The sequence below is a fragment of the Podarcis bocagei genome (genome assembly GCF_964188305.1).
Source record: "Podarcis bocagei genome assembly, chromosome: 2".
NCBI lineage: Eukaryota > Metazoa > Chordata > Lepidosauria > Squamata > Lacertidae > Podarcis > Podarcis bocagei.
Window position 1 is genome coordinate 87,387,909 of NC_138126.1, and position 20,615 is coordinate 87,408,523.

Here is a 20,615-nt window from a genome sequence, read left to right on the forward strand (position 1 = left end):
CTGGATGTAATGGTATAGTACGGTATATCCTAAAATATTGATTTTTTTTATTTCCCTCCCAATTTTTTGTTTTTATTTATTCTTTTCTTTGCTTTTTTGCTTTTTCCTTTTTGCTTGATCAAGGACCTCTAGGGTTTTGTTCATTTGTTGGTTTGTTGGGGGGCGGGGGCGGAATACCTTGCCCTTCAGTCAACAAAGACTCCCAAAGTTCCCTATGTAGAATAACCATAACGAAAAGCAAGACGCAGGGTGACGGCCTAAAAGAGGGTTGCCACATTTTGAAGAGCAAAAAAGAGGGTGCTATAATAACTCTTATTTTAAATACCCCTACTATATGAAGGCTATAGAAGCTGTGATTTATTGCTGAGGGAGACAGGAGAAGAGAAGAGAAGAGAAGAGAAGAGAAGAGAAGAGAAGAGAAGAGAAGAGAAGAGAAGAGGAAAGCAAGTCTTCAACCACCAGTTATGTCGGCAGGTATGTCTCATCCAGAAAATATAGCAAATTTTGGCAAATTTTAAAAAATCCACAGAAAAGTTACCCCTGAAAAAGAGGATGTGTCCTGGAAAAAGAAGGCACATGGCAACCCTAGGCCCTAAAAGACACAGTAGCAGATGGTGTAGTTTGGGCAGCAGTGCTCATCTGATCTCCAGCTGATCTTGTCACTGCTCCTTACTGGGAGATAGAGAGGGAGGGACAAGGTGACAGTGAGGCTGGTGTTGTGTGAGGTAAACCACCAGAGACTCTCTGCTGGAGATCCAAGTTGCATACACCTACAAGCCACACCCCCACTCCTTCAGGTGTGCATTCATAGGAAGTGTGTGGAAACCATTTCACATTTCTACCAAATGTAGAGGTTCCAGGAGCATGAAGATCAGGGATCCCACCCACAGGAAGGCTTCTAAGTGTGTACAGCCAAATGTAGCTAGAAGTCTTGGTCTGAGGTAGAGCCAGACATGAGTGTGATATTGCGGGTGGGGCTTGCATGTGCACCCCCTTTCCAGCTTAAGCACTCGTACATGTACTCAAATGACTGAAATGGGCTAACATTGGCACAAAATGAATGTGGAATACTAGCAGCAATAACTTTATTGGGAGATTGACAGGTTGGGTCCTTCCAAATGTCGTTCTTCATTGACCATTGGTTATGTTGGCTGAGGCTGGTGGGAATTAGAATTCAACAACATCTGGAAGGCCACAGGTTGCTCAAACCTGCTTATATATCTCTGCTAACCAAAACTTCCCAGTCTTTACCATTCCAGCGCTCTTTTCAGCAGCAGTATATCCAGCTGGGGCTAAAATCAATGTCCCATTATGGTAAGAGCACCCCCATCACGGAGCCAAGGATTTTAAACTAGCTTAGCCCTTCTGAAGTTCCTGGTTGCCCGATGAGCTAAGGAGATAGGCTCTAATTGTTCTGCTCCACTTGATAAAGAAGTGTTCTATCAAGATAAAGTTTGCTGTAAAAGGAATTATCTCAAAATAAAATTAAATATGATAAAAACTCAATTTACCTTGATACAATTTATCAGTGACTCAATGATAAGGACAGCAATATCAGGAGAGGAATGTAATGAGCTTTGGGGAGTGCTGCATTACAGATAACTCAGTTTGGGGGCAGTGCCTTTGTGTGGTGTAGGTACTCAATGAAACCCCAGATGTTGAATGTAGGTACTCAATGAAACCCCACACTAAGCAGCCACCTAGAGATCACATTGAAAAATTGCTGTCTTTGGAAATTCCAGAATAGCGCTTGTACATTTTCTACTTCTTTTAAGGTTTAGTTCACTCCCACTTCAACTCAAAAATAAAAAGCAGTGGGAAGGGGATCCTCCCCTGCAAGGCTTATTTGTGAATATGAATGGTTGCTGCACAAGAGCCCTACCAGATTCCTTTCTTTCACAGCTCCTGTTCATTTCAATTGGATTCACCCATGAGATTATTCCTATGTCTTCTCTTATTTCAAATAAATAATAATATTAGGAAAAACCCAGTGTAGCTCAGTGGGGACAGAGCATGCTCAGTGGTCATGGAAAGCTGTCTGACTGTGGTCAAATTGGGGATGGAGGGGTGGGGAAGGCCATGGAAAACTGAGGACGGGAATGGAGTAAGTGATTGGAATCCTGACCAGGAGCACTCCAAATGTTGCTGCAGGTTCCGCTGGTACTTCTTGTACCGGGAAGGATGGCACTATGGTCTAAATAACTGAGCCTCTTGGGCTTGCCAATCAAAAGATCAGTGGTTCAAATCCCCACGACGGGGTGAGCTCCCGTTGCTCTGTCCCAGCTTCTGCCAACCTAGCAGTTCAAAAGCATACCAGTGCAAGTAGATAAATAGGTACAGCTGTGGTGGGAAGGTAAATGGAGTTTCCGTGCACTCTGGTTTCCATCACAGTGTCCCGTTGCGCCAGAAGTAGTTTAGTCATGCTGGCCACGTAACCCAGAAAGTTGTCTGTGGACAAATGCCAGCTCCCTTGTCCTGAAAAGCAAGATGAGCGCCGCAACCCCATAGTCACCTTTGACTGGACTTAACCGTCCAGGGGTCCTTTACTGGGCTGCTCCTGTATAGATATTATGGGTGGTATTCAACTAGGTTGACTGAAGAAGACTGATTGCCGAAGAATTGATGCTTTTGCATTATGGTGCTGGAGGAGATTCTTGAGGGTCACATGGACTGCAAGAAGATCAAACCTATCCATTCTTAAAGAAATAAGCCCTGAGTGCTCACTGGAAGGACAGATCCTGAAGCTGAAGCTCCGATACAGTACTTTGGCCACCTCATGAGAAGACTCCCTGATGTTGGGAAAGATGGAGGGCACAAGGAGAAGGGGACGACAGAGGACGAGATGGTTGAACAGTGTTCTTGAAGCTACCAGCATGAGTTTGACCAAACTGCGGGAGGCAGTGGAAGACAGGAGTGCCTGACATGCTCTGGTCCATGGGGTCACAAAGAGTCGGACACGACTAAATGACTAAACAACAACATTCAACTAGGTTTTACACAGAGCAAACCCAGTGAAATTAACAACCATAACAAAGGTAGATATTTTCAGCTCAGTGGGTCTACCACCCAATGGCACTGCCACGTAGATCTCCCATCATCTGAAACATGTCCTAAAATAGACCCTGGTATATAATCTCTTCATAAGGTAGATGCTGATTACACAGTAAATAAATGAGCTGCTCCTGTCTCCTCCTCTGGTGGTTCTTTGAGCATCCAAACCTTAGAAAGCATCTTAGAAAGCATTGTACAGGCTACAGTCTTCTACCCATGTACCTGAGAGTAAGCCCCACGGAACTCATTGGGATTTTTTTTCCTGAATAGACTTTTATAAGTATACGCACTTGAATAAAATGAACATTTTAAAGTTTAGATTGGGGCAGGGAACTTCAGGATCAGAAGCCCAATTTAGCCCTCCAGGCCTCTTCATCTGGCTCCCGAGACTCTCCCTCGGGTTACATTCCCTCTTCAGCTGCTACTTCACACTCTACTGGAGTGTTTTTACTTGGCTAAAATGTGTCCTTGAATTCTGAAAATGCTTCTTGCTTGCCTAGATGGGGGGGGGGGGAATAGAGAGGGACATGTGAGTTTGTATAGAAACTGGCCTACTATACCAAGGTAAAATTTGCATGTGCTGCTCTGCTCACTCTTGACTCTGGCATGTGGCCCCCAGATGGGGTTACCCACAGACAATGTGGCCCTTGGTCTGAAAAGTGTCCGTTCCCCCCAGCCCTGGCTTAGATGAATTCAGTTCTCCCTCCATTTTCAAATGTTTTGGAAAAATAAAACTTAATTTTAACAACAAGGGGGGGGGACCCAAACCTCAGCCCAGTGAAACAGGTGCTAATAATTCTAATGCCATCAAAAACAGACTTGTCAAATTTTTCATTAACTTAATCAATATTTGATTATACAAAAATGGTTTCTTGCGCGTCATTTGCTTTTCCCGCAGGATTAAAGCAGGCAGTGGCTGCGGAGTGTTTGCGAGGCTAGTTTCTTGGCACAGGAAAGTCATCTACTTATCAAATTAATGAGTATGTGGGAGAGTTTCCTGAATGGGTAAAGTGGATGAATAATGAATCTTCTCCCATGGCAAAAAAATAAAAAAATAAAGAAGAAATTGCAATAAATCAGTTTCAGAATTATGTCTGAATGTAGAACAATAAAAAATTAAGGGAACTGGGAGGCTAAAGAAAAACAAATTACAAAATCCTAACCAGTTAAGCTATGTAATTGCTTTTGTTACAGCACTACTTTTCTGTAATAGAAATCATCATTACACTCTGTAAAATAAAGCAAGGTAGTCTGCATTAAATATGATCATGGAGATGGTCTTTTACTGATGTTCCTGATTTCCCTCATTGCTGGCTGTGGGTGGGGAAACTTTCTTACTCATTGCCCCTAAAGACCGTATTATATGTTGAATAATTATTAAAATAGAATAAACAATGCCATAAGCATGCATAGTGTTGTTGTTTTCTTTGTAGCTCAATATTTCCACTTTTTCGTAGTCTAAAGGACATGCACTCCTTGGTTATTACTACTGCACACTGTCCAAGAGATGTGAATATTATATGACAGAAGGCTGTGCTTCTCTAAGCTTCCTCATAGCTGTTAAAGCATAAGCCTTCAGTATTCAAGGGCCAAGTCATGCATTATGTTTGTAGTTGGGGCGCCATCTCTGACAAAGCCATTCCTGCTTGTAGGTTGGGGTGGGAATTTGCCTCCATCCCACGCCTTCTTGCTAAGGTGGGCTGGGAGAAACTCACCTCTGATGGGAGGGGTTGGAGTGAAGAGCCACATGGGCTGCAAAGCCCAATAGGAGAGGGGTCGGAGTCAGCCTTTTTCTGCTGTCTCTGCCCAAAACTAAAGCTTTGTCTCTCACACAGCTGTGCTCATTCTTTCTCTAAAGCAGGGGTCAGCAACCTTTTTCAGCCGTGGGCCGGTCGACCATCACTCAGACCATGTGGTGGGCCAGACTATATTTTGAAGAAAAAAAAATGAACGAATTCTTATGCCCCACAAATAACCCAGAGATGTGTTTTAAATAAAAGCACACATTCTACTCATGTAAAAACACGCTGATTCTTGGACCATCTGCGGGCCGGACTGAGACGGCAATTGGGCCGCATCCAGCCCATGGGCCTTAGGTTGCCTACCCCTGCTCTCAAGGAATGTGGTCTGTGCTAGTCACCTTTTATGGGTGTCGTGTTTTTAAATCTGCTTTTAACTCCAGAGATGTGGCCAGTTCTGGCTTGCTGTAGCCCCCCCCCCTTCACTTTTAATGATTTACTATAAACATATTATATTTTTTTCCCCTCGCTCTGGTTAATGGTTATTGAATAGATATGCAAAATGAAAGTCAAAATTTAATGCAATCAAGTGTGTCCTAATATTCAGTTCTTTTGTAGCATACATTAATTATTAATTATTGCAACATTTTCCCTAAAATAGAGATCACCGGGGGCAGGGCGGGAAGAGTGATTTGCCCACAGCTTTCATTCAGTGTTCAGAAATGTTGTTTATAGAGCTGGTTTCATTAACATTTTTTTCTCTTCATATTGTGTCAAAGGCAGTCATTTTTATGCAGCGAATTGCTATGTTGACTGTGCTGCTGTTCCCACATGTGACATCGTCAGATGGATGAGGCACTTATGAAAATGGCATTTTAAGCTTTGGGAGATTGGTGTATCCAGCTCTGCGGTATATGATTTCTAGAAGTAATGTCAAGCAAACTTGGCAAAAGATGTGCATAACTTTAGCAGAGAGATTGTGCCTGCAATCCCATACTTACCTGAAAGTAAGCTCATTGAGCTCAGTGGGACTTAACCTCTGAGCAGACATGCTTAGGGGTTCACTTAAAGTAATGACCTTAGTAGAAAATACCTGCTGCTTAATTCCCCTCCCCCCAGCATAAATGGAATTGTTGCAGTGTGGAATCGTTGCTGGGCTGTAGGGAGCCAAAGGGAATCTTTGGAGTGCTGAATCTCCACCCACCCCTATGATATCTGATAGGATGCAACTTTTCTGATAGGAAGGAAGGCTGGTTTATTTATACCAAAGTTGCAGAGAATAATGCCTGAGAAAATATGGAATGTTTGTTCTGTGGGGTTTTGCTTGGGACTTGCTCTTGCTGACCACTGTGGCCACAGACATCTCATGATTCCACACTTGAGTGTTTTGGCCTTACCCGGATAGGGCAATCTAAACTAACACACAAAAGCCCCACACAGTTGTGTTACATAAATTCACCATACGCAATCACAATCCAAGCAAACCGATAAGGGATGGGCACATTCCCCTCAGCAAAAATCAAAGAGGCTGTTAATAGAAGATGGCTCTTTCCCCTCAAATCTCAGTTCCAAACTTTAGACCCTGTCACACCTCCAATGACATAAATGAGCCCATGAAGCCCAGTGAAACATTTCCCACTGCCCCCTTCCCACTTACTTGGTAGGGGTGACAACGAGAAGAGGTGTGGCTGGAGGACTTTCTGTGGGTCACCATACATGTGGTGCAAAGATCTCTGGGAAGTGTAATTTCCTGGGTACCCATCGGTCACACTTGGGGACTCAGACACCCAGGAGAATTACATTCACCAGAGTCCCCCTTAGTTCCTTGGACATTTATAGCATTCAGGAGAGCAATGTCCAAAGGCAAGTGAGGCAGGATGACATTTGTGGTAGCAGTGCCCCTGGACATAAGGTCAGTGAATTAGATGCAAGCCAGACTTCAAATCTGGAATTTGGCACGGCTTGTAATTGGTTCCTTTTCCCGCCAGGTGGGGAGAATTGACCATTAGAAGGCTCCATGTTTCCTAATTTCAGCGCCATCACTTTTTGAAATCTCTTCCTGCATTGAAATCAACTCTTGCCCCCCACTCTCCCCACTGACATATGGCTCCTTCTCTTCTTATGTTTGAAACTTTTGTTGAAATATTTCCCTTTGGCTCTGTTATCGTCACAGTTCATGAGCTGTTTCTGATAATAAAAAAAAACATTCCACGAGGCTGTTGGGCACACACACATAAATCCCCATGTTTTGCTCACACCCACATAGATATATAATATTCCAAGAGAAGTGTGCTGAAGCGAAGGCTGATGCTGATTACTAGGAGGGCAGGAGGGAGGGGAAGTAAAGTGATCCCAATAAAAAGCAATAGTACAGAACTAAAAAGCATAAATACAGACAGGAATCAATGAATATTTGGCAAGCCATTTTCCTTCTTAAATAGGTGACAGAATGCATTACAGAAGTATTTTCTCTCTCTGCCTCCGCTGAAGTGTACTAAAAGCCTGCCTTATTGGCGCTAACCCAATAAGCTTATTTTTATAGAGGGAAAGATAGACATAAATCTAGAATAATTCATTGGGAGTTCTTTCTCAGAACCTTTAAAACAGAGAAGCAATGTTTCTTTTTTGGTTTGGTTTCTCTCTCCCTCTCCCTCTCCCTCTCACTTACACAGCCATATTAGTGGGGGAGTTTTCCTTTAGCCAAGAGCAGCGATGGCTGAATGAAACTCTCATGTACAGGGGCAGTCTACCTCTATATGCCAGGTTCCCAGGGACAAATAGCAGGAAGACTATCACATTCATGTTCTGCTTCTGAGCATCCAGAAGCATCAGACTGGCTGTTATTAAGACACAATGGTGAACTAGAAATATATTGATTTGACCAAGCAAGTCTTGCAATCTTGTTTCAATTAAACTATCTCATAATCTAGGATAAGTAGCCTAGTTTGGCAATACTGGTGCCTGCATGATGTCCAAGGGTGGGTGGGTGGGTGGGTGGGTGGGTGTTATTCACTGTTTATCCTCATTTGCCCTTTGCATTCTGCTTTCCAGTGGACATTTTCCTCTCGGCAGGAGGGGGAGAAGGAACCAGGCATGCCCAATAAAGAGATAACTTGTCATTCCATCTCATCTGTGGCCATTCATCCAACAAAATGTCTCTTGCACGTGAAGGAGCTGTGAATGGAGGCAATTGTTGTATTATTCAACACTATGTACAGCATCTTCCCCATGTGCCGTTTATGTCTTCTCTGTTTTTGAAACTGTCCCAATCCTGGTTGCATGGAATTGCAGGGCTGAGCAGCAGTCAGGAGAAGATCTTGCTCCCTTCCCATCTGTTCCAATTGTTTTCAAGTACTTCAAGGCAAATGGCAATAGGCCTGTGCAAAGAGTTCAAATCAGAGCCAACATGAGTGCCAGCAGAATTGTGCTGGCAAGAACTGGAAGGATGGTGGTTGCCGTCTCTAGAGTAGATTCCCAGTAGATTTTGGCAAAGTTGTTTTGTCTAAATCTATGCCCAACAAGCTGCTTGGCTATTGTTTTGGTTCCATTCAACTATGATTGAGAATGTCCTTACACAATAAGGAGTTATGAAAGGGCAGGGGAAGACTTTGGATAATCCTTCATGAAACATGCCTTTGCTTTTAAATGAAGAACAAGGTTTTAGAAAACAGCATGCATGACATCTAAAAAATTTAAAATGCAGCACTGCAGGTTTAGGTGCAAATTCTGAGCAATCTCATCAATGGCTTCTAATGTTACTATGCTCTAGTAATTTGGCTTTTCCCAAACAGGATCCACATTGTGTAGATAAACACACACATTGCTTATGAGAGCCTGGATGATGTAGTGGGTGGAATGGAAAGCATCCACTGAGGAAATCTGGGTTCAAGTCCTTGTTCAGCTATGATGGTTACTGGGTGTCCTTACTGGGTGTCCTTTGATTAAATGTTCTGATAAGGGATGAGGAACAGTATTGTGGAGAGGGGATTGGGCGCATGGTCCTCTAACCCAGATGACTTCAATCCTGCTTTCTACAGGGGAACTTGGTCAAAGAGCTAGCTGCATCTCTACTTACCCCACAGCTAATGTCACATGTGAAGTCACAATGTGTGGCAGTTGGGAATGGTTTGGGGGAAATGGCCTTGTGGGCCAAATTGGGATCAATGCTGGGCTAAATTAGGCCTGTGGATTGGAGGTTCTCCACCTCTGTTGTCATGCATAGATCAAGGCTAGGGAATCTGTGGCCGAGATGTTGTTGAACTACAGCTCCTATCATCACTGACCATCAGCCATGCTGCCTGGGGCTGATGAGAGTTTGAGAAAAGCAACATATTGAGGGCTGCTGGTTCCCTAGCCTGGTACAGATCATGCTTGTGCACTTTGGGCTCATTATGAAAACATAATTACTCATGTTATCAGAGTTGCCACTTACACATTGCTCCAAAGAAGAAATCAATCACCAAAGAAAGAGGGTGAAAGAGTATACAGCAGGCATAGGCAAACTCGGCCCTCCAGATGTTTTGGGACTATAACTCCCACCATCCCTAGCCAACAAGACCAGTGGTCAGGGATGATGGGAATTGTAGTCCCAAAACATCTGGAGGGCCGAGTTTTCCTATGCCTGGTATACAGCAGAACTCATCATAATGAAATAGGCTGTGGCCATGGGACCAGTGTGCTTGCTTAGTTTGCTTCCTAGATGCTGTTGATGTGAAACTCCAAGTCCCTTCTCTCCTTTCTTTCTCTTTACACCAGACTTCGTTCAAACAGCCCTTGAAACAAAGTGTCTCTGTTAAGTAGGGCACATGATCAGGCTAACATGAAGCCATCGTGATGGTGTAGCCATGTTGGATGGAGAGAGCAACTTTGACCAAATGTGTCTATGACACACCTTTTAGTCTAAGGGGATGTTCACAAGTTACATTAGATGATGGTATGGACTATGTGCACAAACAATTAAGTTGTACACACATATAGTAATTCACATGTAATGTTTAATGGGTGGTACTCTCTGTGCCTGTGTACACAACAGTTCAACTGAACAGGTCAAAGAGTGTACACTCTTCCACACAAGTATTTGTACATGTGTAGAGACAGCTTGTTATCTGTGTTCAGTATAATGTGTGAACAAGCTCTAAACTGCCTAAGAGGAGGATAAAATACAGATAACCCCTATGTAAGTCACCTTGTGCTCTTCGGAGAAAGGATGGGATGCAAATCTGAAATAGATAGATAGATAGATGATAGATGATAGATAGATAGATAGATAGATAGATAGATAGATAGATGGATAGATAATGTTTTCTGTGTTGATTTTTATTGTACAAGATGCTTTACAATGCTTATTTTTTTATTCTCACAGCTCCTATGATATGGTTTGGGCTGAGAGACAATGACTTGCCTTAAACCACCACATAAGATTGGCTGCTGAATCCCCTCACTGAAATGAAGATGTTTAAGGGCGGCTTGTATTGTATTGTATTGTATTGTGGACCTGTATTGTGGCTCAGCTGTTGGTTTCTCGAAAGAATGCCTCTCGAAAAGGCCTCATCACCTTCGACATCTTTTTCATTCATTCACATCTGTCATCAGGTTCTTTGCCAAGCAAGCGAGGGAATGCAAAATGTCACCATGAGTTGTATTGTAAAGGCACTTCAACACATGAAGCTTCTGGGATGAAAGCATCCAAAATGCTAAGTCAAGGCTTAATGCTCACCAAGGCCATAGTACTCTGTGATGTCATAACCCTGAGGCAGTTATTTCAGTTGGTACAGTCATGGCAGTTATTAACAGCCTGCCTCAGAGTTAGTCCATCTGTAACAGTTTTTGTCTTAGATACAAATCTATGTAATATGTATTAGTACCATAAGTAACACCTGGCTTGTATATTTAATCAAAAAAGTGCAAGCACACTGAGCAAAAATTATTTATTTAAACTTACTGTCTTGCATAGTTTTTATAGGAGGGAAAAGGGAACTAATTAAAGAGTCAAATGACCTGGGCTCTGTTCTGCAGAACTCTGTAAAAGGGAATGAGAGTTTAATTCCCACAAGGCCTAGGGCTGCTTGTATGTAATCAAAATTGAATAAAAGGTTGCTGATGATGATGAAGTGTAATCAAAATTTTAAACCTATACTGGCCAAAATGCTCAGCTCCCTCACCTGTACAATACCCTCTCCTTTTCTTCTTCCCTATTCACCTTTGTGTCAGCCATTCACACAAATATATACTTAAGACTCAGTGGTGAACATCAGGCATGAATTGTGAAACTTATATTTATTTGGGGGGGCTGAGATGATGGTGGCGATGATTTACTGAATAATAATTTTTTTATCTGCCTTCCACCATAAGGTCCCAGGGCAGGTAAAAGTACAATATAAAAATACATTAAAATCAGTTAAAACAATTTCAAATAAGAAGAATTGTGTGTGTGTGTGTGTGTGTGTGTGTGTGTGTGTAGAGAGAGAGAGAGAGAGAGAGAGAGAGAGAGAGAGAGAGAGAGAGTGTGTGAAGGTGCCAGACATGCCTCTACAGGGAGGGATTTCACACCTTAAGGCAGTGATGGCCAAACTTGGCCCTCCAGCTGTTTTGGGACTACAATTCCCACCATCCCTGACCACTGGTCCTGTTAGCTAGTGGTGATGAGAGTTGTAGTCCAAAAACAGCTGGAGGGCCAAGTTTGGCCATCACTGCCTTAAGGAATGCCCTCTCTCGGGTCATCCCATTCTCGTGTTCTGACTGTGGCAGAACCTCCAAGACCTCAGCACCTAAGACAGTCTAGAGGTGGTCCTTCAGATGTTTGAGACTTAAGACATTTACGGCTTTAAACATTAACATTAACAGAAATGAACAGACAGTCAAGTGCAGCTATTTACAGTAAAATGGGGTCTGTGTGAGTTCTAAATGAAACCTGGATTGATTTGGGACAAGGTGAAGGCAGAAGCACACATTGGGCTTATCCACTCTTACTGTTTGCCCTGCAGTTTCTAGGCACAGGCCCAAACTTAAAGCTCTGTGTCTGAGTGCTCTTTAGAGCTGAAGCACAACAAATGAGAAATTGGGTTTTCTGTGCATTTCTGTTTGCTCCAATTCAGCAGTAAAGAGTGGGTTTTCACAGGGAAAGCACCAGAGAGAGAAACACACACTCAGACACAGAGCTTTAAATTCCAGAGGAAAGGTAAGTGTAGATAAACCCATTATGGTAGTGTTGTGATTCCCTTTTGGGCTGGCACAGAAGAGAAGACTTAAATCTTTCCCTAGTGCAAATTTCCCACCAAGAATCCGACCACCAGCTCTATTTACACTAGTTGAGATAAAATAATAATAATATTATTATAATAATTATTTATTATTTATACCCCATCCATCTGGCTTGGTTTTCCCAGCCACTCTATAAAAGCACTTGCAGGAGGAATTTTCAACAATAAAATGAGAGGAAAATTTTCAACAATAAAATGAGAGGAAAAGCCATTAGAGACCTCCTAGACCAGTCACTCAATTCAAATTTCAGCCATAACAACTGTTTGTTTTATTTGCTCCCCCTTTCCTTACTAAACAACCACATTATTCTGTCCCAAGTTGATGAGAAGACACAATCCTTTGACGTTCATAGAGCAATTCCTTAGTTTGATGTGCAAACATTTTTTCGTTTCGCTCCTGTCTAATATGGCTACTCTTTTGGAAGTTCTTATGACATTCATCCTGCTCCCATACAATACTAAACCCATGAGCTCAAATGTAAACAATCAAAATCCATGGCCCTTTGCCCTTCCCAGAGAGCTTTGTACTTTAAAATCTCAAAAAACAGAAAGGGATAGAGAAAGAACAAAAACTATACTTTCCTTTTATCACAGGATTATCAAGGCTTGGCTTGTGGCTTTAGTGCATCTGAGATTGGCATCTTAATGCTAAGCAGGTAAGAATCAAGCTGTGTGGAGCATTCACATATTGGATTCAGCCAAGAGAGCCATATAGTTGTAGGTAAGCTATTGACTTTTAAATATCTCTTAATGTTACATTCATTTAGAAATGTGCTCTTAAGCAATTTTGCTGTAATCCACCAGGCCTTCTAGTTTACATTTATCTGTATAGGTAAAGAGGTTTTGTTTGCATTTAGTAATGATTCAACCATTAGTTTGATTGAGCAATGGCTAGGTTTTAGTTCCTCCTGGCAGTTATTGGGCAATTCATTTGACCATTTCTGAAAGTGTGGCTATCACTCTGGCTTGTGCAAAGGTGATGATTGTGTGTCTTCTCGGAGGTGTACTGGAGGAGCAATCATTTCCTCCAAGGGTGCTGCATGGAACAACAGACAGAGAAAATGCCACAATTAAAAATCCAAGCTGCAGCAGAGTGGGAGATGAAGATTGGCAAGATTTATGAGGCAACCGCATGAGATAGAGAGAGAGAGAGTCCAGGCAAGACGGCTTCACTGATCTCACTGATACCACTAATTGAAACACTGCTGCTACCTAATCACTGGAGACTTGGCAGGACCTTACATATCTAAACTGCCTTAAACTGGGATAGGACACTGGTTCTTCCAGCTCAGTATTTTCTAAATGCTCACTGGCAGTGGCTCTTTGGGGTTTCAGAGAGAGGAATTTGCCATGACAGGTGTATGACATCTGCAGCTGATGCAGGGTGAACCAAAAGAATGGCCTCCCCTGATTGGACTTGTGGGTGAGGCCCGCCCTGACTGGAGGGTCCAACATGGCTGGAGGTGGATGGCACCAGGTGGCCATTCCCTTCCCCAGCCATGCAAAACCAGCCATGGTTGCACTGTGTGGCAAACACACCTTCCTCCCGAGCCCCAGGTGAGCAGCTATTCCTACTTGAAGATGCCAGAAATTGAACCAGGAACTGCCTGCATGAAGAACACATGGTCCACCAATAGCTACAGTCACTTCCTGATCATCCAGCCCCTGTGCTGAAGTGTATTGTTGAGACACTTCCTGGCTCAGTGGATTGAGTTGCAGATGACCTGTATTATGTAGGATTCCCAAGGTAATGTTCGCCTATAATACAGAGGACATTTTCAGGATAGAAACATTATGCGGTACTTAACATTTCCCTGGGTGCTATTTTTCTTGGCAAACCCTTCTCTCTATTTCTGAGAGAAAAACAACCCGGGATAAGGTATTTTGCAGAAGAAAAGCAATATATGAGAGAAGAGTTAACTAAACCCCTCCTACCTACTACTTTTCCACTACGAACACCCTCTCCACTTTGCATTGGAAATTCTGTGTTTTGTCACCAAGCATCTAATTCCAGCCTTAATGGATATTTTTGAAAGTCAGTAAGTCACCCCAGGTGTTATATTGAGGAAATGTATGGAACTGTTGAAGGAATAGAGACACAGAGACGCATATGTACAAAAAAGGTTAATAAAGTAAGATATTTCTTTGCTTATCTTTGTTATATTGTCAAGGTTTTATTTTGTAGGCTTACATGACTGGTATTACAACTATCCCTGTGACAATAGAAGGTGGTAAATTCAATAATGACTATTCTTCCTGAAATTGTTTTGCCCCACACAGGAGATGTAGCATTTAAAGAGGAGCAGATACAAAAGTGTGACTTCTATAGCGGCATTTGGAAAAGCAATTGCAAAGGCAGACAATGTGGAATGGAACAGAATGTGTATTATCTTTTAATAAGTTAGAATGACATATGGACTCACTGAAATTTCTTATACACCTGGAGTTTCATGGACGAAACAGGCTGTTTGGTGAGCTATAGGTTTATATGTGCGCACCAAAGTCTACACTGTTTGCGCTGGTGCACTGTTTCCAAGGTGATTGTCAGGAAGGAGGAAGACCGTCTGTTATCGCACAAAAAGACTAATATTCAAATAATAGGTACCTAATAATAATAATAATAATAATTTATTTATATCCTCCCCTCCCCAGCCAAAGCTGGGCTCAGAGCGGCTAACAACAATAAAATTAACACAGAATTCTAAAATAAATTCATTCTAAATCTTTTAGGAAGAACCTGCCTTATACAGAACTAGACAATTGGTCCATCCTAGCTCAGTATTATCTACTTTGCTCAGAACCACAATACCTCAAGGACTGCCTTTCCCCATATGAACCAACCTGGACACAGTGATCATAATTTGAGACCCTTATTCATGTGTCTCCTCTATGAGAGGTCCAGAGAGTGGCAATATGAGAACGGGCCTTTTCTGCCATGACTCCCCACTTGTGGGATGCTCTCCTAGTACCTTTGTTACATATCTTTAAACAAAAACATTCCTCTTCTCCCTGGCCTTTGACTAATTAAGCAATCTATGGCTTTTTAAACTTGGGGGGGTATTTTTTGCTACTATGGTATTCCTTTTATGGTTTTGTATTGTAAACTGTATATACTAATAATAATACTCTGACTAGCAGTGGTTCTTCACGTTTCAGATTTTCAGATAAGGGGCATTCCAAGCCATATCTGGAGATGTCAGGGACTGAACCAGAGATATTTTGTCTACAAAGCAGATGATGTACCACTCTTGGAAAGATAATGTTATAGAAGACTCTTCTAACATTTTATATAAAAGCACAGCGCCAATAATGCATCACACTTACGCCTCTACCTTACCCTTCTGCCTTTACACTGCCCCCCCCAATATGAAGAACTAAAGCACATTGCTTAGCAGATCATAGCTATAACATGCAAGTCCAACTTTCAAGGGACTACGATCTACTCCAGTATAAAGAAAACTGGCAGTGATCTACCAAAGTTGTTGAGCTTTTCTTTAGGAAGCAAAAGTTTTCTCGGGGGGGGGGGGGAGGTCAGCATCCCATGATCAACCCACAGTCAACAATGGGGGGACACCCCCCCCCCCCATGATCGACCAGTAGATTGTGATCAACCTGTTGGACATCCCTGCCCTATAATAGTACTAAGAGGATTTTCCATAGCACGATTTCCTGTGTTTCCTATCAGGCCACAATGCTCAGTTCTTCCCTATTAGAGCTGATCCACTGATACACAAGGGACTAAGTGGAGCATATTAATTGTGGGCAGCTGTCTGAATTTGTCCCCACTGAGTTCATTCTGACATGCTCCAGGTTAATGTATAAAGGATTGCAGCCTTTGTCAAGAAATGTCTGAAAAACATATTTTCTCCTTCTTGTCTCAATGATCTGGTTGTGACATCACATTACATGACCAAGCCCCAGGCTGATGCAGTCCCACTTTCCCTTCTCCGGCATGTAAGGAGTGGATCAGAATGTATCACTGTCACTTTCAGTTAAGTACAGTTTAATGTTTTGTCTGAAACCTTGTTGGCTTGTTTCAGTACGTTATAGTTAAGATAAGAGCAGCAATGTAAGGAGGCATTGTTTTACATTTTGCCCTGTATTCATCACATGCAGCACTGCTTCTGCTCTGCTACAGAACATCTTCTGCCCAACACTACAGTATTCATTTTACTGTCTGCTGTGGTGAGATTATGGGAATTACATAAATTACATTGCCATCACGTTATTCTACCCCATTCATTTTGATGCAAAGGAGACACAATGCAAATGGTGGTGGGAGGGATAATCAGTTATGTAACATTTGCACACCAAAATCAAACATTGATCAAATTCACTGGATTGATTTTTGTTCCGGATATGGGATGAATAAGAGAACATCAACAATTTCTGTTCCCATTTCTGTTTACATCCATATTCTCCAACATTCCTGGTTAATCTAACCACAGTTTCCTCAGCTTCTCACATAATGATAAGCTGCAGTTAATTAAAAACAAAAGAAAACGTATGTAAAAGCTTCTCATCTCTTCCTTGTGTCCACATTGGAGGATGCTGGTGGGTCTTTGCTCATGCACATCAGGCTAAAATATAAAACTCTGTCCAAACACAACCAATGAATGGTCTGCCAAATTAATTTCTGATTTCCAGCCTTAAACTATTTAACAAAGCAAACAGATGTATTCTTATATAAAATTCTTAATTGTAACCAGATGCTCTCACTATCTGAAGGGATGTGATCATTTGATTCAACATGAAAATGTCACTATTAATCAATAAAGATTCTAAGCAAAGATATGTGTGGTTGGGTGCTTAACTAGATTAGTTTGCAAACCCAAGGCAGATCTTCTCCATCTTCTTTATTAATAGTAAAGGTAAAGGGACCCCTGACTGTTAAGCCCAGTCACGGACGACTCTTGGGTTGCAGCGTTCATCTCGCTTTACTGGCTGAGGGAGCCGGCGTTTGTCCGCAGACAGCTTCTGGGTCATGTGGCCAGCATGACTAAGCCACTTCTGGCGAACCAGAGCAGTGCACGTAAACACCGTTTACCTTCCCGCCGAAGCGATTACCTATTTATATACTTGCACTTCGATGTGCTTTAGAACTGCTAGGTTGGCAGGAGCTGGGACCGAGCAACGGGAGCTCACCCCGCTGCAGGGATTCAAACCGCCGACCTTCTGATCGGCAAGCCCTAGGCTCTGTGGTTTAGACCACAGCGCCACCTGCTTTATTAATACCTGAAGGCTAATCATACTCCAGAGACTGGGTGAAGAAAGCAAAATTTGTACAATATCCAGGGATCTTAAATTTGTCTGCATTTTATGCAATGGTGCATTCTTGGTTTTTTGAAAACCATTTGCAGAATTAAAGTAATTTCTGTGACACATGTGCAAAGCAGCAAGAACAGACAATGTGTTTCCCTCCAGGTGATGGGATTTGGAATCCAACAACATCCCTGACCACTGGGCAGCACCAACAACTTTTGGAGGACAACATGCTGGCTACCTCTGCACTACAGAAAGTATAAGAGAACAAGATATATACTGCAGCATAAACATTCAGTCAAATTAGGCAAAGAACAAGCATCAAGTATTTCTTTAGTGTTTATCACCAAAGTGAGGAACCTTGTAAGTAAGACTTTCACAGCAGGTACAAAAACTAGATGTGCTTGTCCATATAACCTCAGAGCAATTCTTGTGGCATCAAGTGCATCTTCCAAGAAGCAAACAGCTGCTCCTTTGTATGTCATAAAAGGAACTAGTTGAGTAGGTGGTAGATTTCTCCTTGACCTCTACAAAACTATTAAAAATAAAAATAAAAATCAGGAGTTGGGTTACATAAGAGGTCAAGAGTTCATTTCTTCTTATTTTATTATTAGTAATTTATCGTTCAAAGGGCAATGGGCCTCAGCAGAAATTAAAACTTTAGTTGGACACATCTCTGAAGGACCAGATGGAATTACCATTTTAAGTGGAAGCAAATAAGATGAGAGGCAGACATAAGAAGTCCGTTCATTACAATCTCAGTGATTAAGGAAGCGAGATTTCACCAGAAGAAAGAGCTTTGATGACTGAAGCCCTTATTCATCTACGTCATTGTGTAATTTAAGCTGTAAGCTTGCATCAATCTGTTATACAACAGGCACTTATGAAAAGACTTGCTCCAGAGTCCACCGGCTCCCAAGCCATTTAAAGAGTTACTAAAAGGCTTCACACCAGGAAAAAAAATGTTCCTATATTTTCCAAGACTGAAGGACTGTGCTAGGACATGTATTAATTTTGCACAAGAAAGAAATCATTTAAAATTTACTCTTGCCTTCAGCAATAATTAATGATGAAGTAACTATTAATGGGACCTTCGTGGAGTATATATCCCACCTGTGATTTCTAAATTCCGTATTATGCGTAACGTCTTAAAGGAAACTCATATTCTGAAAGGCAACTGGCAATTTTTGTTGGAAAAGCAGAAACATGGGGATATTTCTGTTTTGAACTATATGATTAGCAAAGATTCTTCATAAGATACTAGGAGAGAAGAGTAGCATGAGATGCTTTTATGCACATATGAGTTTTAGCTGATCTAATAACCATTCTCTTAATTTCAAGGTACCCCAAATCTGTGACTCTATTTTCTTCTCCATATCCAAACTCATCTCCACCTTTCATAGGGGACTTTATGTTATCCCCAAAGGACCAGAGATGCTGATGGAGATGGGTTTGAATGAAAACTTGAGGGACTCATAAAAGCTCACTTCAAGTGAGAAGAGAAATTACTAGCCCCAGACATCTGCTAGTCTGCTTAAAAGTCTTCCCTGCCAGTCCCTAACTCCCCAAACACTTCCCTTTACTTACCTGTCAAGAAGTAGCAGCAGGGAAAGTGGAGGAAGGATACTTCCCCCCTTCTCTTCCTCCTCCATGTCACCATGATGTGCTAACTTCTCAGTAGTGAGCAGTGGGTTCCTGAATCAGTCAGAATGCTATCTCCTAAAATGAGTTATTTGGGGATACTCAGTTCATGAATTAGCCTCAAAGCTCACACCATTCTGAGCTTCAGGCCTAGGCCTGCTCCAGATACATGGTGAGGCCTGGAGGCCTTACAGATCCGTCTGCCATCTTCATTTTACCAAAACTTATTTTCCAACAACAGCAACACAGAAAGAATGGAAGCACTTCCCCATGGGCCTTTATTAAGTGCTTCTAATTTTCTCAACAGGTTTTGTGTAGACACACCCAGCCACCCCCTCACTGTGAGTTGGAAAGGCAAAGTACTGGAGGGGTTAGAAAATGGGAAGTTTTAACATGAACTAATTGCAACTCTTGTTTCATTTCAAAATGTTAATGAAGTTATAGTATCTAATCCTGAACAGCAAGCAAAGACTATCAAGAGTATCTTATCCAAAGCACTTCCTATATTATAAGCACTCACCTGTTCAATACTCCCATGTCCTCCAATCAAGTATCACTGTAGGGAGTAATCAACACAACTCAAGTTAATTTAGGACATTTTATCCATACAGTATTAATTGCCACTACAAACAGATTAGAGATAGCTACTTGATAAAACTCATAGATCACTTTGTTTCAAGATTAGGGGCATGCATGCGTTCTGCCCAGGGAATAGAAATTGCCCTTTCTTTGCCCTTATACATAGCACACAAATTACTCTTCATGAAAAAGATACACTCTGCTCTATTTTACATTGATTTATGGCTCTCTCTGCTTGGATTTCTTTTTTAAAATGACTTATCTCTAGAATTATTTTTGGACAAGAGAAATCCTTGTTGGAAACCTGGAGCTTTTGATGCATGGGTTAGCATCCAAATGAATGACCCCATTTAATGAAAACTTACCGAGAAATGCTGTGGAAGGGTTCTTCTACAACTTGTCTTATCTAAAAAGTTTGTGAAAAGATAGGTAGTAAGAATTAGTAAGAACCGCAGGAACAAAATGCAAACTCTCCTGGCACTCAGCTGAGAACAGGAAGTTCTGGGTTCCAGCTCTTTAGCCGACGGTAGTCCTCCCTAAGCTGCTGCTCTCCAAATGTTCTTGAACTGCAACTCTAATCTGCCCCAATGGTCAAGGATGATGGGAGTTGTAGTCCAACAACAACATGGCACCAGGTCAGAGAAGGCTGGTCTTGGGACTCAAAGTGAAGGTGTATAAGGGAGGGATTGAAAAGGATGAAGAAAGAAACAGCAGTGTGATCACAGTGACTAGAAAGGACAGCAGCTCAGTGCAATACATGCTTTGTTTACAGGGAGACCCAGGTTCAATCCCTGTCAATGCAAATTAAAAAGATTTCAGGTAGCAGGAGCTGGTACTAGTCAGAATAGACGATAGTGGTCTAGATCAGAAATGGAGAACATGTGGCCCTCCAGATGTTGTTGTGCTACAACTCTCCTAATTTCTGACAATGTTAGCTGACACTGGAAGGAGCTGGAGTCCAAGAGCATCTGAAGGACTACCGGTCCCCCACATCTGAGCTAGATGGAGAAATGGTCTGTCTGGCTTAGCACAAGTAAGGTTCATGGGCCCAGACAGATAGTTTCTCTTGGTGGGCCAGATAGTG

General features: G+C 42.1%; 2 long non-coding RNA genes across 9 annotated transcripts in view; one reads left to right on the forward strand and one right to left on the reverse strand.

The window, feature by feature from the left end:
• The first annotated feature begins 8,173 nt into the window (after positions 1-8,173).
• LOC308581955 lies at positions 8,174-20,512 on the forward strand. Of its 8 annotated transcripts, XR_014005402.1 has the most exons (5): positions 11,477-11,967; positions 12,644-12,770; positions 14,330-14,650; positions 15,206-16,040; positions 17,410-20,512. It is a non-coding gene; the product is annotated as an uncharacterized lncRNA (long non-coding RNA). The 8 variants fall into 8 exon arrangements; XR_014005395.1 differs by lacking the exons at positions 11,477-11,967; positions 17,410-20,512 and adding an exon at positions 8,174-9,966 and having other exon boundaries at positions 15,206-16,839; XR_014005396.1 differs by lacking the exons at positions 11,477-11,967; positions 17,410-20,512 and adding an exon at positions 10,553-10,594 and having other exon boundaries at positions 15,206-16,839.
• LOC308581963 overlaps positions 17,781-20,615 on the reverse strand; it is a 70,501-nt gene continuing 67,666 nt past the window's right edge. The window contains exons 2-4 of the long non-coding RNA XR_014005414.1: positions 19,897-19,937; positions 19,473-19,508; positions 17,781-17,846 (exon numbers count right to left, since the gene is read on the reverse strand). This is a non-coding gene — a long non-coding RNA (uncharacterized lncRNA). The remainder of the gene's footprint in view (positions 17,847-19,472; positions 19,509-19,896; positions 19,938-20,615) is intronic.